This window comes from Arachis ipaensis, chromosome B1, assembly GCF_059453495.1.
Source record: "Arachis ipaensis isolate K30076 ecotype BB chromosome B1, ASM5945349v1, whole genome shotgun sequence".
Classification (NCBI taxonomy): Eukaryota; Viridiplantae; Streptophyta; class Magnoliopsida; order Fabales; family Fabaceae; genus Arachis; species Arachis ipaensis.
Genome location: NC_142436.1, coordinates 54635346 through 54650601, shown reverse-complemented (window position 1 = coordinate 54650601; position 15256 = coordinate 54635346). Strand labels below are relative to the sequence as shown.

At 38.9% G+C, this 15256-nt stretch overlaps 1 non-coding gene across 1 annotated transcript; it reads left to right on the top strand.

Moving 5' to 3' along the window:
* Positions 1-14752: 14752 nt before the first annotated feature.
* On the top strand, positions 14753-14860 carry LOC148576619 (small nucleolar RNA R71). Its single transcript, XR_015904159.1, has one exon. It is a non-coding gene; the product is annotated as a small nucleolar RNA R71 (small nucleolar RNA).
* Positions 14861-15256: the final 396 nt, after the last annotated feature.

The window sequence follows — 15256 nt, the reverse complement described above, 5'->3', positions numbered from 1 at the left end:
AATTTGTGCTTAAGTGTAAAAACATGCTTTTTAGGCCTTAAAATTGGTAATTTTAATCAACCTTGATTCCACTAGATGCCTTGATGTGTTTGTTAGTGAATTCAGGTTGAAAAGGGCTAGGAATGGATCAAATGAGGGAAGAGAAAAGCATGCAAAATGGAGAATTCATGGAAAAACAAGGATTGGGAGTGCATACATCGACGCACATGCGTGACAGACGCGCACGCGTGGAGATGAAGTCGCATGGCGACCCGTACGGGTGACATGATGCGTACGCGTGACCCATGCGTACGCGTCACAGCTCGCACGTGACCTAATTAAAGTGAAAATGCTGGGATGATTTCTGAGCTGCCCAGGCCCAAATCCAACTCATTCCTAAGGCTATTTCATGCAGAATTCAAGCTTGGACAAATGGGGGAGCAATTAGTTGTAGACTTGGAAGCATGTAGTTAGTTTTTAGTATGAACAGTCGGTTACAACTTTAATCTCTTAGTCAGTTATGCTCACTTTTGTCCGGAACATGAAGATATGATAAGTTGGTAACAAACCTTGAATTGTATAAATAATAGCAGAGTACACTGAGTACTCAAGGGAAATATATTCACTCAATAGCTTTTTCTATTTTTCATACCCCTGATGAATCCACATTTCATGGTATTTATTTGCTTTAATTGAGTGTATTTCATTGACTTTTCTCACATTTATCCATTAAAATAGCATAGTTTTATGATTTCTTCCTACATTGTGCCTAAAAGTGAAATATGCTTTTTAGGCCCTTAATTTGCTAAATTTTATTCACTTTAATTCCATTTGATGCCTTGATGTGTTTAGTAATTTCAGGCTTACAAGGCTAATATGGATTGAAGAAGTGAGGAAAAAGCATGCAAAAGTGGAGAATTCATGAAGAAATAGAGTTTGGAGCTTTTTTGCAAGTGTGCGTACGCACAGATGGAAGTTTGTGTAGTCATGTGTACGCACAAGTCCTAGCACGTGACCTCATTAAATGTAAAACGCTGGCAGCGATTTTTGGGCCTCCAAAACCCAATCCAACTCATTTCTAAAGCTATTTCAACCCTAATTCAAGAGAAAACAAGGAGAGAGCAATTAGGTCTAGCTTTAGTAACGTGCTTTAGGTTATTCTAGAGAGATAAGCTCTCTTTTCTCTCTAGAATTAGATTAGATTTAGTTAAATTTCTCTTAGATTGATGCTTTAATTCTTGTTTTAATTTAGTTTTTTTACTATTTCTTGTTCTAGCATCTTACTTCTTTTAGTTTTACTTGTTATTTCTTTTATTTGGTTATTTTATTGTTGATGAACTCTAGTTAATTTGAATTTCTATTAATTCAATTTAATGTCTCTTTGTTTATTATTATTTAATTGAGTTGTTATTATTATTTTCTTGCTTTTGGTAGTTATAGATTTTATTTTTATTGCAATTTAATATGTTTTTATTTTCATGCATACCAAGTATTTGATAAAATGCTTGGCTTAGTTTTAGTGTAGTTTTTCCTCATTCTTGGCTTGGAATTGAGGATTTTGGTGACCTTGAGTCATTGATATCCATTCTTGATTGATATATTAGGGTAGTTAGTTGATTTGGTTTCCACTAACGCTAGTCTTTCACTAAGCTAATTAGTGAGTAGGCTAGGACTTGTGGATTGAGATCAATTATGCCTATTTGACTTATCCTCGATGTTAGGGTTGACTAAGTAGGATTAACTCTTCATAATCATCATATATTTGTGGTCAATGGTTAGGATAGATAACCTTAACTCTCAATCTGTGCCAAGAGCTTTCTTAGTTAATTTCCTTAATTGTCTTAGTTTAATTGCTTTTGACATTTAGTTATTGTTTGTTTCTTTAATTTCTTGCTATTTTATATTTCTTGCCTCTTGCCATCAAACCCCCATTCTCTCATAGCCAATAATTGAGCACTTCATTGCAATTCCTAGGGAGAATGACATGGAATTTGAAACTCCCAGTTATTTTATTTGAATTGTGACAATTCCTTAATTAAACTTTGATGTTAGTCAATTGTTGGTTTGGACTATACTTGCAACGGAGAAATTCTATTTTGTGAAATTCCAAACCCACTTTTGGAACTCATAAAGTTTTTTACACCGCACCGTTACCGGGGATTCACTCAATTTAGTGTTTTCTCTTTTCCGAATCCCAAATTTAGTATGGAATTAGAGCTTTTAAAGCTCTTCTATTTCCATCAATGGTAAAAACTACAAATCCAAATAATACACCTTCTTCTTCTACTCTTTCTGTTTTGGTCTTACCCGCAACGGACAGTGCCAATCAGAATCCATCACAAATCCTGCTAGCCCTTTTTACATATACCCAAGTGAGAATCCAACATACATCCTTGTTTCTTTGGTACTCACTGGAAATAACTACGATTCCTGGTGTCGATCTTTTTTCATGGCCATAATTTCTAAAAACAGGTATGGTTTCTTAACAGGGACTACCCCCCCTTCTTCTGATGGGAAAGATGCAATAATCTAGTTCTTTCTTAGTTGTTTCATTCTCTTTCACCTTCAATCACTCAGAGCGCTATGTATTTGTCTACTACCTCATTAGTTTGGGAACACTTATGAGACCGTTTTTCCCAATTTGATCTTCTTCGTATTGCAGAGCTACAGGAAGAAATTTATGCACTCAAATAGGGGCATATGTCTATCACAGATTTCTTCACTGCCTTAAAAACTTTATGGAAAGAGATGGAAAATTCATGGCCTTTACCTCTTTGTAATTGTTTGGCCAAGACTTATCGTACCCTAGATTTCATCATTCGCTTCTTGAAAGGCCTTGATGAGTGTTTTTCAGTGGTGCGATCTCAGCTATTGCTTCTTGATCCTCTGCCTCCGGTGAACCACGTCTTCACTGTGGTAATCCAACAAGAACGCTAGTTGCAAGCAATGTCGGGCATCCTGGATGAACAAAAAATTATGGCAACCACTGTTGAAGGTTGCCGACCTAGAAACGACCATGGCCGTGGCTCCAATTTTTTTGGCGGGGGCGCAGTGGTAGAATCTCCTCCAAATGGTGCACTTATTACGGTAGAACGAGACATACGATAGACGTATGCTATGGGAGTATGGGAAGCACGACTATCCACCGGGACATCTACACTATCTCGAACGTCCATGCTCCAGTAACTGTGTGGCTTCCTCCATCAACAGCGCCTCGTTGCTCTCCAACAATGCTGCATTTGCAATTTTATCATCGTCTCCCTCAAATAGCCTAGGTCATGGAGAAACAGCTATGAAGGCATCATCGTGGGAACCAGTTTTAGGACTAACCCAATCCCAGCATAAAGCATTAATGACTTTTCTGAAAAGGGTCGAGGCCCAAAGTGCAGGGAATAAGGATGAGTTCAAGCTTTTTAGTCATTCATATCCTCATTCTCAAATTGGGATTCTTCCTAACCCAAATTTAGGTAGTCATATTCTATGTTCCTCTTATTTCATTGCCACTGATCACATTACCTCTAATTTTTCTTATTTCATTTCTAATACAAAAATTAAACCTATAATTGTCTATATGCCCAATGGTTCAAAAGCAATAGCTTCTTTTAAGGGTGTGGTTCAATTTTCATCTTCTTTAATTCTTTTCGATGTTCTTTATTTACCTCAATTTTACTTTAATTTAATTTCTATCTCCAAACTCACCTCCAAACTTCCTTATGATGTCACATTCTCACAATTTTCATGTATTGTGTAAGAACCGAACAACTTGAGGATGATTGGTTTGGGTAGCTTAAGAGAAGGATTGTACATTCTTGAAAAAGCTTTTCAAAACACAAATACCTCATATTGCTCCATCAATTCCACATACATTGACTTCATTACACCATCGAATTTATGGCATTTTAGACTAGGTTACCTTTCTAGACAAAGAGTTAATATTTTGCATAAACAATATCCCTTTATTTCTTTACAACGTAATGATATTTGTGATGTATGCCATTTTTCTAAGCAATCAAAACTTCTTTTTCCACTTAGCAATAATAAAGCTAGCATGATATTTGAATTATTGCATAGGGATATATGGAGGTGATGCATTCACATCTTTAGTGTTTTTTTTTTCATGGTTTCATTTAATTAGCTAAGAATTCTTGTTGGATAAGCAATAATTTCATGGTTAAATGAGCATTACTGAGTTAGTTGAATTCATTGATTACAGAAAAATTTGGAAGAAAAATGGCAAGGAACAATGAAGAAAAAGAGAGTAGGAGTCATCAAACATAAGAAGTACATGGAACTAGAGCAAACAGAGAGCTCTCTTGACTAAATAGAAAACTCCTTGGAATCAACCCACAATGGCCGTGCAACATGGCAGACAAGGTGTACCACATTGGGGATTAAAAGGAATCCATGTGTACGCATTTAGCATGACGTCACTTTAGCGTGGGATGTGGGATCACAGCCGTGGCATGCCTGATCAAATCAGAGAGCAAAATTTTGGTTACAAAAGACAACGTGGGACGTGAACACATAGCCGTGGGATTGTGATGCGTGCGCATCATGTGGTATTTTTTTTATACTTTTTCATATAAAAAATTAATTCATAAAGCTTAATTATGGAGTGTTTTGGTGCTTTAGTTGGATATTGCTTTGATCTTTTGATTTAATTAATTTTATAGGAAATAGTAGAACAAGAAGCAAAAAGCACAAAACAAACTCAAAAAAATTAAAAAAGAGAAATTTTTGAATACACTTTGAAATTTAGACACATTTTGGAATCTTAGGCTACGCTTTTGAAAACGTGGCCCTTGAAAAAGCGTAGCCCATGTTGCAAGAAGCATGCATGCACGGTAATTAATGAAGGAAGCAAATAATGAAGCGTTAATAATTATGCATGCATGAGGCATTATTAGTTATTAGCGTTAATTAAAGAAGTATAAAGCATGCAACGTGAAGTATATGAAGCAATGCATAAGGAGTTAATTAACGAAGTATGAATGTGTAATTAATGAAGCCGAAGGAAGAATGCATGCGTTAATGAGATGAATTATTCAAAGCATGCATGCCGCTCCACGGGCTTGAATCAGCGTCCCACGCCAATAGCACTAACAGGAATGAAGCATGAAGACCCATTGGCGTCCAACGGGCCTATCCAGCGCTCCACGCCTGTACCTTCATGAAGCTAATTTTGGGCACAAATCTTTGGCGTTTCACGCCAAATCCTTCACGTGCCACGCTTTTTTTTTTGGTCATTACACTACTCACACACCCACACTTTGAGGTTTTGTTAAACCTCATCCCAGTCTTAGCTGGGGTTTAAATTTGGTACAGCTTGATTAAGAGGCAATATAATTACCATTTAGTCTAGGCCTCTACTGCTGCCAAGCTTGTTGCTTCATTAACTAATTTTGGCTCAAAAAGCCTTTGAAATGCCACGGGAAGTTTCCAGTGTCCCACGATAGTGTTCTTTATTTTTACATTTGGGCCATTTGAAGTGCCACGGGAAGTTCCCAGCGTCCCGCACCAGTGCTCTTTATTTTTATATTTGGGCCATCCTTTGATGAAGAAAAGCGTGGCATTACAGAGTGCTTCACACCCAACATCAATTTTCCAATTTCATCATTCATTCCTCAATTGTTCAATACTCCAAATGGATCAAGCCCATAATTATCAATAAATTAAGGTCATAAGAATCATCTAGAAGTAGTTAGAAAATTTTTATTTGATTGTATTTTGAATTCAATTTGAATTTAGGATAGCTTATAAATAGGAGTAGGATATCACTATGAAAAAAACACCACTGAAAGGGGGGTTTTCGGACTCTTCTCTTCTTCTCTCTCTCATTCTCTTCTCTTCCATTTTCTTTTATACCCATTTTATAATTTCTTTAGTTATGAGTCTCTAATTTTCAATATTGAAAAAGAGAGCTCTGTTGCAAATTTAATGGATTAATTTTGTTTCTTTCTTCATCTTCAATTCTTCTTTCATTGTTTCTTTAGAAAGAATCTTCGTTCTTCATCCAAAGGATTCAATTGTCTTGAGAAAGAAATAGAATCCAACTTGAGTTCCATGTGAGCTTGAGAAAGGATCATAGAATTGATGCTTGAAGTTCTTTCTCACAATGGTTATGAAATTAGATTTGGGATTGATATGTGACATATAATCATCTCACAACTTGATTCATGAAATTGTGTGATTCTAAATCAGAGACCAATCTTCATCTCTTATCATGAGCAATTAGATCAAGAGATTGGCAATTGATCAAGTTAAGAGAGATTGAATTGCCAAGAGATTGGAATCCAATCACTTATGATTTGCCAATAGATCAATGATTGCATGATTAAAGAGGAGATAAAAATTATTGATCCTGAGAATGCAACACCTCTTTATCACAATATTCTTTTCGTTCTTAATTCTAGTTATTTACTTTCTAGTTATAACTTTCTTGCACTTTACCTTCCCGTAGTTTACATTCATGAACTTTAATTCTCAGTACTTTACTTTTCTGTCATTTACTTTTTTGTTCTTCATTACTTTCATCTAATTTTATGTCACTTACATTTCTTGTTTGCTCATCACTCAATTCAACCATCTAACTAGAATAATCAATCAACTATTGCTTGCTTAATTCGTTAATCCTCGTGGGATCGACCTCACTTACTGTGAGTTTTATTACGTGATACAATATGGTGCACTTGCCGGTTGTTCTACGAAATATTGAATTGTAAATTCTGTATCAGTACGGATCTAGCATGCGTACACACAACCAAGGCGAAAAGGGAGTATCATGCGTATGCGCAACAAGAGATTCAAGAGGCACCGTGCATACGCACAACACCCAATTCGCGTCCCATGTGAGTTTTTGGACGTGCAATGTATAGAGAAAAACAAAAGCCAAAATTGAAGAAAATCAAAGTGATGAGCGGATATTTTATACGCTTTTTAGCATCATTTTTATATTATTTTAGCTATATTTTTTTAAGTTTTATTATATTTTCATAGGTTTTAGTGCTAAAATCATATTTTTGGATTCTACTTTGAGTTGTTGTGTTTTCTGATGATTTTAGGTAATTTTTGACTGAAATTAAGGAGTTTTGGCAAAGTCCGATTAAGAGGTAAGGAAAGTGTAGCAGATGCTGTTAGATTCTGACCTTCATGCACTCAAACGAGCATTTCTGGAGCTACAGAGGTCCAAATGATGCGTTCTCAATGGCGTTGGAAAGCTAACTTCCAAAGCTTTCCATAAATATATAATAGTCTATACTTTTTTTTGAAGGGGCCTGCGCATTTTGGGCATTGAACGCCCAAGAACTACCCCTTTCTGGCGTTCAACAGCCCGAAAGGAACTCAAGCCAGCGTTGAACTCCCAATCACCCCATTCCTAGTGTTCAACGCCATCAAGAGGTATAAGGCAGCGCCAATCACCCCCAATGGGCATTCAACGCCCATCCCTCAAGTTGGACGCCAAGCTCAGCCCAAGTACTCAACGAAAGTGGGCCCAAGAGTGGATTTTCGCACTTTAACTCTAGTTATCATACTTTTGTACTTCTTAGCTATTAGGTTATTATATATAGAACAAAGATCACCACTGTGAGGAAATTTTGATCTTTTCCCTTTTGCACATTTTACTTTCACTTTCTGTAAGCTATGAGCTACTAAACCTCCTAAGTTAGGGTTTGGAGCTCTGCTGATTCTCATGGATTAATAATATTACTGTTTCTATTTCAATACATGTTTGATTCCATTCTCTTGTGCATTTTTTTTCTTCATCTCATGAATTGAGGATGAACTGTGACAATCATCCTTGTTCTACATGGGTTCCGTATGAGTCATAACCCGGATAGCATTGAACTACAGCTAGAGAATGCACTGCAGATTCCAAGAGAGTGCCTGGGTGACTTTGGATAAGTGACATAAAATCCCGTTAACTGTGGGTTGCTGGGGTCTCTGTGGCATTAAGGCTAGAGTCTGAGAAGCAACACTCCCTGATCCGGAAGATCCGACCTTGTCTGTGTCGTTTTGAGTAGGATCGCGAAGGGGAGTGGATTGCTTAGGTATTCTCCTTCGACTATAGTGGGAAGCCATGAGTTAACTTGAAGAGAGGACATGAGTTGCTCAGATATGGTGGACTGCTATGGTTTAGAAGAGGCTAACTTGATGAGGATGCTACATGAGTTAGTCAATTACGACCGCTAGTGAATGAATCGTTCGTTATTGAAGTAGACAGTAAGAAAAGTTAATCCAGAAAGAATACGCATCTCCGAAGCCTTAACTAAATCCTTATCACTATTTTCACAATCAATCTAGTATTTCGTTCTTTACCGTTTCATTTATGCTTTCAAACAAACAACCATATTTTCTAATCGCCTGACTAAGAGTTTCAAGATAGCCATTACTTGCTCAATCTCACAATCACCGTGGGATTCGACCCTCACTCATCTGAGGTATTACTTGGATGACCCAGTGCACTTGCCGGTTCATCTGTGCGAAACTTGCGGAATTCAATTTCGTGCACTATGTTTTTGGCACTGTTACCGGGGATTGTTCGAGTTTGACAAACTACCGGACTATCTTGTTGCTTAGATTAGGTACTTTTTGAGGTTTTATTGCTCTTTTACTTGTTTTCTTGTTTTCTTTTTCAAAAACTTTTTCAAAACCTTTTCTTTTCTTTATCTTTTTTTGAATCTTGTTTCAATCTTTAAGTTTGGTGTCTTCTAGTTGTTTTCTGTCCTTTAAGTTTTTTAAAATTTTCTTGAGTCACTACAAGAAAAACACCCATTCAACCACATTTTTTAAGCTACATTTAAAAAGTGTAGCCTATTCATAGAATAGGCTACGTTTTTTTTAGTGTTACCATTTATAAAGCGTAGCCTTTTCTTAATATCGATGGGTATACTTTTCTCACTAAAGAAAACGCTTTTCAAGAATAGTCTAATGGTTAGGTTTTGGGTGTGCTTTTTAAGTGTTTCTTAATGCAAGAACGCTAAATACACCTACGACACTTCGTGAAAATTTTGTTTTCTTTTCATGGAATCACATAGCCCGTGCCACTCACCCCTTCGAAGAAAGGTTTCCCCCCTCACCACTTTGCCACTCACCTTCGTCTCTCCACTCACCACTTCACCTTCACCACCACTCATCGCTGTCACCGCTCCTCTTCCGCTTCACCTGCGTTCATCTACCACTGTACTCATTGTCCCCACACCTTTGTAGTCTCTGCTCTCACCATCACTGATCATCGTCGTCGTATCTGCGCTCACTGTCATCGCTCAACCTAGTTGTCTCTGCGCTCATTGTTGCATCTCACCCTTATTGTCTCAGTGCCGACCGTTGCCGCGCCCTTAGCATCATCGTTCTCTCTATGCTCACTGGTGCACGAAATTGTGTTGTCCAGGCTCGAACAATCCCTGGTAATGGCTCCAAAGCTTGGTACTTTGATCTTAATTTATAGTTGACACAACTTCGATACAACTAACCAGCAAGTGCACTGGGTCGTCCAAGTAATACCTTACGTGAGTAAGGGTCGAATCCTACGGAGATTGTTGGTATGAAGCAAGCTATGGTCACCTTGTAAATCTCAGTTAAGTTGACTCATATGGGCTACAATATATTATGTAAATAAAACATAATGAATAGGGATAGAGATACTTATGTAACTCATTGGTAGGAATTTCAGATAAGCGAATGGAGATGCTTTTCGTTCCTCTGAACCTCTGCTTTCCTGCTATCTTCATCCAATCAGTCTTACTCCTTTCCATGGCTGGCTTTATGTGATACATCACCACTGTCAACGGCTACTTTCGGTCATCTCACGGGAAAATGATCCAATGCCCTGTCACGGCACGGCTAATCGTCTGGAGGCATCACCCTCGCCAATGGCTTCATCTTATCCTCTCAGTGAATAATATGCTCACGCACCCTGTCACGGCACGGCTATTCACCTGTCGGTTCTCGATCATGCTGGAATAGGATTTACTATCCTTTTGCGTCTGTCACTAACGCCCTGCAATCGCGAGTTTGGAGCTCGTCACAGTCATTCAATCATTGAATCCTACTCGGAATACCACAGACAAGGTTTAGACCTTCCGGATTCTCTTGAATGCCGCCATCATTCTAGCTTACGCCACGAAGATTCTGGTTAGGAGATCTAAGAGATATTCATTCTAGCTTAATTCATGTAGAACAGAAGTGTTTGTCAGGCACGCGTTCATAAGGGAGAAGGATGATGAGCGTCACACATAATCATCACCTTCATCACGTTCTTGGGTGCGAATGGATATCTTAGAAGCGAAATAAGAAGAATTGAATAGAAAACAGTAGTACTTTGCATTAATCTTTGAGGAACAGCAGAGCTCCACACCTTAATCTATGGAGTGTAGAAACTCTACCGTATGAAAATACATAAGTGAAGGTCCAGGCATGGCCGAGATGGCCAGCCCCTCTAATCTAAGAACCAGGCGTTCAAAGATGATCCTAAGATCCTAAGATGATCAAAAGATGCCTAATACAATAGTAAGAGGTCCTATTTATAATAAACTAGCTACTAGGGTTTACATGAGTAAGTAATTGATGTATAAATCCACTTCCGGGGCCCACTTGGTGTGTGTTTGGGCTGAGCCTGAGTGTTGCACGTGTAGAGGCCATTTGTGGAGTTGAACGCCAGTTTCTATGCCAGTTTGGGCGTTCAACTCTGGTTTTGGATCCTTTTCTGGCGCTGGACGCCAGATTTGGGCAGAAGGCTGGCGTTGAACGCCAGTTTACGTCGTCAATTCTTGGCCAAAGTATGGACTATTATATATTGCTGGAAAGCCCTGGATGTCTACTTTCCAACACAATTGGAAGCGCGCCATTTCGAGTTCTGTAGCTCCAGAAAATCCACTTTGAGTGCAGGGAGGTCAGAATCCAACACCATCAGCAGTCCTTTTTCAACCTCTGAATCTGATTTCTGCTCAAGTCCCTCAATTTCAGCCAGAAAATACCTGAAATCACAGAAAAACACACAAACTCGTAGTAAAGTCCAGAAATGTGAATTTAACATAAAAACTAATGAAAACATCCCTAAAAGTAACTAGATCCTACTAAAAACATACTAAAAACAATGTCAAAAAGCGTATAAATTATCCGCTCATCACAACACCAAACTTAAATTGTTGCTTGTCCCCAAGCAACTGAAAATCAAATAGGATAAAAAGAAGAGAATATACTATAAATTCCAAACTATCAATGAAACATAGCTTCAATCATATGAGCGGGACTTATAGCTTTTTGCCTCTTGAATAGTTTTGGCATCTCACTTTATCCATTGAAGTTTAGAATGATTGGCATCTATAGGAACTTCAGATTTCGAATAGTGTTATTGACTCTCCTAGTTTAGTATGATGATTCTTGAACACAGCTTCTTTATGAGTCTTGGCCGTGGCCCTAAGCACTTTGTTTTCTAGTATTACCACCGGATACATAAATGCCACAGACACACAATTGGGTGAACCTTTTCATATTGTGACTCAGCTTTGCTAAAGTCCCCAATTGGAGGTGTCCAGGGTTCTTAAGCACACTCTTCTTTTGCTTTGGACCTTGACTTTAACCGCTCAGTCTCAAGTTTTCACTTGACACCTACACGCCACAAGCACATGGTTAGGGACAGCTTGGGTTAGCCGCTTAGACCAGGATTTTATTCCTTTAGGCCTTCCTATCCACTGATGCTCAAAGCCTTGGGATCCTTTTTATTTGCCCTTGCCTTTTGGTTTTAAGGGTTATTGGCTTTTTCTGCTTGCTTTTTCTTTTTCTCTCTTTTTTTTTTCGCCTATTTTTTTTTTTCGCCCCCTTTTTTTTCTGCAAGCTTTGTTCTTTGCTGCTTTTTCTTGCTTCAAGAATCATTTTTATGATTTTTCAGATTATCGAATAACATGTCTCCTAGTCATCATTCTTTCAAGAGCCAACATATTTAACATTCTTAAACAACAACTTCAAAAGACATATGCACTGTTCAAGCATACATTCAGAAAACAAGAAGCATTGTCACCACATCAATATAATTAAACTAAGTTCAAGGATAAATTCGAAACTCATGTACTTCTTGTTCTTTTGAATTAAAACATTTTTCTTTTAAGAGAGGTGATGGATTCATAGGACATTCATATCTTTAAGACAAAGTTACTAACTACTAATGATCATGTAATAAAGGCACAAGCATTGATAAGCACATAATAGAGAAAACGAAAAACAGAGAAAGTGAGAACAAGGAATGAGTCCACCTTAGTGATGTCCTTGAGCTCTTCTATGTCTCTTCCTTGTCTCTGCTGCTCCTCCTTCATTGCTTTTAGATCTTCTTTGATTTCATGAAGGATGATGGAGTGCTCTTGATGTTTCACCCTTAGTTGCTTCCAATAATTGTGTGGAAGAAAATGTATCCCCTGAGGTATCTCAGGGATCTCTTGATTTGCAGTCAAATGTTCTACCACTGAGCTATAGATCCTTTACATAATTGTTTTACCACACCAAACTTAGAATGTTGCTCGCCCTCGAGCAAAAGAAGAAGGAATAGATGAAGAAGAAGATGTGGAAATAAAAACTAGGATTATGAGGAGGTAAAGTGGGGATCCTGTGGGGTCCACAGATCCTGAGATGATCCTGTGGTGTCCACAGATCCTGAGGTGTCAAGGCATTTACCTCCCTGCACCAATTTAGGCATGCAAAATGCCCTTGCACACAACTCTGGGCGTTCAGCGCCAGGTTGGTGCCCCTTTTGGGCGTTCAACGCCCCTTTGCTGCCATTTCTGGCGTTGAACGCCAGAACCATGCTTGTTCTGGGCGTTCAGCGCCAGGATGCTCCCATTCTGGGCGTTCAGCGCCAGAACTATGCTCTGTTCTGGCGTTTGAACGCCAGGCAGATGCTCCTCCAGGGTGTGATTTTTCTTCTGCTGTTTTTGATTCCGTTTTCAATTTTTTATATTTATTTTGTGACTCCACATGATCATGAACCTAAGAAAATATGAAAAACAAAAATAATAGAGTTAGATAAATAAACATTGGGTTGCCTCCCAACAAGCGCTTCTTTAATGTCAATAGCTTGACAGTGGGCTCTCATGGAGCCTCACAGATGTACAGAGCTTTGTTGAGACTCTCCAACACCAAACTTAGAGTTTGGATATGGGAGTTCAACACCAAACTTAGAGTTTGGTTGTGGCCTCCCAACACCAAACTTAGAGTTTGACTGTGGGGGCTCTGGTTGACTCTGCTTGGAGAGAAGCTTTTCCTGCTTCCTCTCCATGGTTGCAGAGGGAGATCCTTGAGTTTTGAATACAAGGGAGTTCTCATTCCATTGAAGGACTATTTCACCTCTGTCAACATCAATCACAGCTCTTGATGTGGCCAGGAAAGGTCTTCCTAGGATGATGGATTCATCCTCTTCTTTTCCAGTATCCAGGACTATGAAATCAGTAGGTATGTAAAGGCCTTCAACCTTTACTAATACATCTTCTACTTGTCCATAAGCCTGTCTTCTTGAGCTGTCTGCCATCTCTAATGAGATTTTAGCAGCTTGCACCCCATAGATTCCCAGTATCTCTATTACAGAGAGGGGCATGAGGTTTATTCCTGAACCAAGGTCACACAGAGCCTTAAAGATCATGGTGCCTATGGTACAAGGGATTATGAACTTTCCAGGATCCTGTCTCTTCTGAGGCAATGTCAGTTGATCCAGATCACTTAGTTCATTGATGAACAAGGGAGGTTCAACTTCCCAAGCATCAATGCCAAACAATTTGGCATTCAGCTTCATGATTGCACCAAGAAACTTGGTAGTTTGCTCTTCAGTGACATCCTCATTCTCTTCAGAAGATGAATACTCATCAGAGCTCATGAAGGGCATAAGGAGGTTCAATGGAATCTCTATGGTCTCTAGATGAGCCTCAGAGTCCTTTGGTTCCCTAGAGGGAAGCTCCTTATTGATCACTGGACGTCCCTGGAGGTCTTCCTCCTTGGGATTCACGTCCTCTCCTCTCCTCACAGGTTCGGCCATGGCGCTTATGTCAATGGCCTTGCACTCTCCTTTTGGGTTCTCTTCTGTATTGCTTGGGAGAGTACTAGGAGGGATTTCAGTGATCCTTTTACTCAGCTGGCCCACTTGTGCTTCCAGATTTCTAATGGAAGATCTTGTTTCATTCATGAAACTTACAGTGGCCTTAGATAGATCAGAGACTAGATTTGCTAAATTAGAAGCGTTTTGTTCAGAGTTCTCTGTCTGTTGCTGAGTTGATGATGGAAAAGGCTTGCTATTGCTAAACCTGTTTCTTCCACCATTATTAAAGCCTTGTTGGGGCTTTTGATCCTTCCATGAGAAATTTGGATGATTTCTCCATGTTGAGTTATAGGTGTTTCCATAAGGTTCACCTAAGTAATTCACCTCTGCTATTGCAGGGTTCTCAGGATCATAGGCTTCTTCTTCAGAAGATGCCTCTTGAGTACTGTTGGATGCAGCTTGCATTCCATGCAGACTCTGAGAGATCATATTGACTTGCTGAGTCAATATTTTATTCTGAGCCAATATGGCATTCAGAGTATCAACCTCAAGAACTCCCTTCTTCATAGGCGTCCCATTACTCACAGGATTCCTTTCAGAAGTGTACATGAACTGGTTATTAGCAACCATGTCAATGAGTTCTTGAGCTTCTGCAGGCGTTTTCTTTAGGTGAATGGATCCACCTGCAGAAGTGTCCAGTGACATCTTTGATAGCTCAGATAAACCATCATAGAATATATCCAGGATGGTCCATTCTGAAAGCATGTCAGAAGGACACTTTTTGGTCAACTGTTTGTATCTTTCCCAAGCTTCATAGAGAGATTCACCTTCTTTCTGTCTGAAGGTTTGAACATCAGCTCTAAGCTTGCTCAACTTTTGAGGAGGAAAGTACTTGGCTAAGAAAGCCGTGACCAGCTTATCCCAAGAGTTCAGGCTGTCTTTAGGTTGAGAATCCAACCATAATCTAGCTCTGTCTCTTACAGCAAAAGGGAAAAGCATGAGCCTGTAGACTTCAGGATCTACTCCATTAGTCTTAACAGTATCACATATCTGCAAGAATTCAGTTAAGAACTGAAAAGGATCTTCAGATGGAAGTCCATGAAACTTGCAGTTCTGCTGCATCAGAGAAACTAATTGAGGTTTCAGCTCAAAGTTGTTTGCTCCAATGGCAGGAATGGAGATGCTTCTTCCATGTAAATTAGAATTAGGTGCAGTAAAGTCACCAAGCATCCTCCTTTCATTATTATTATTTTCGCTTGCCAT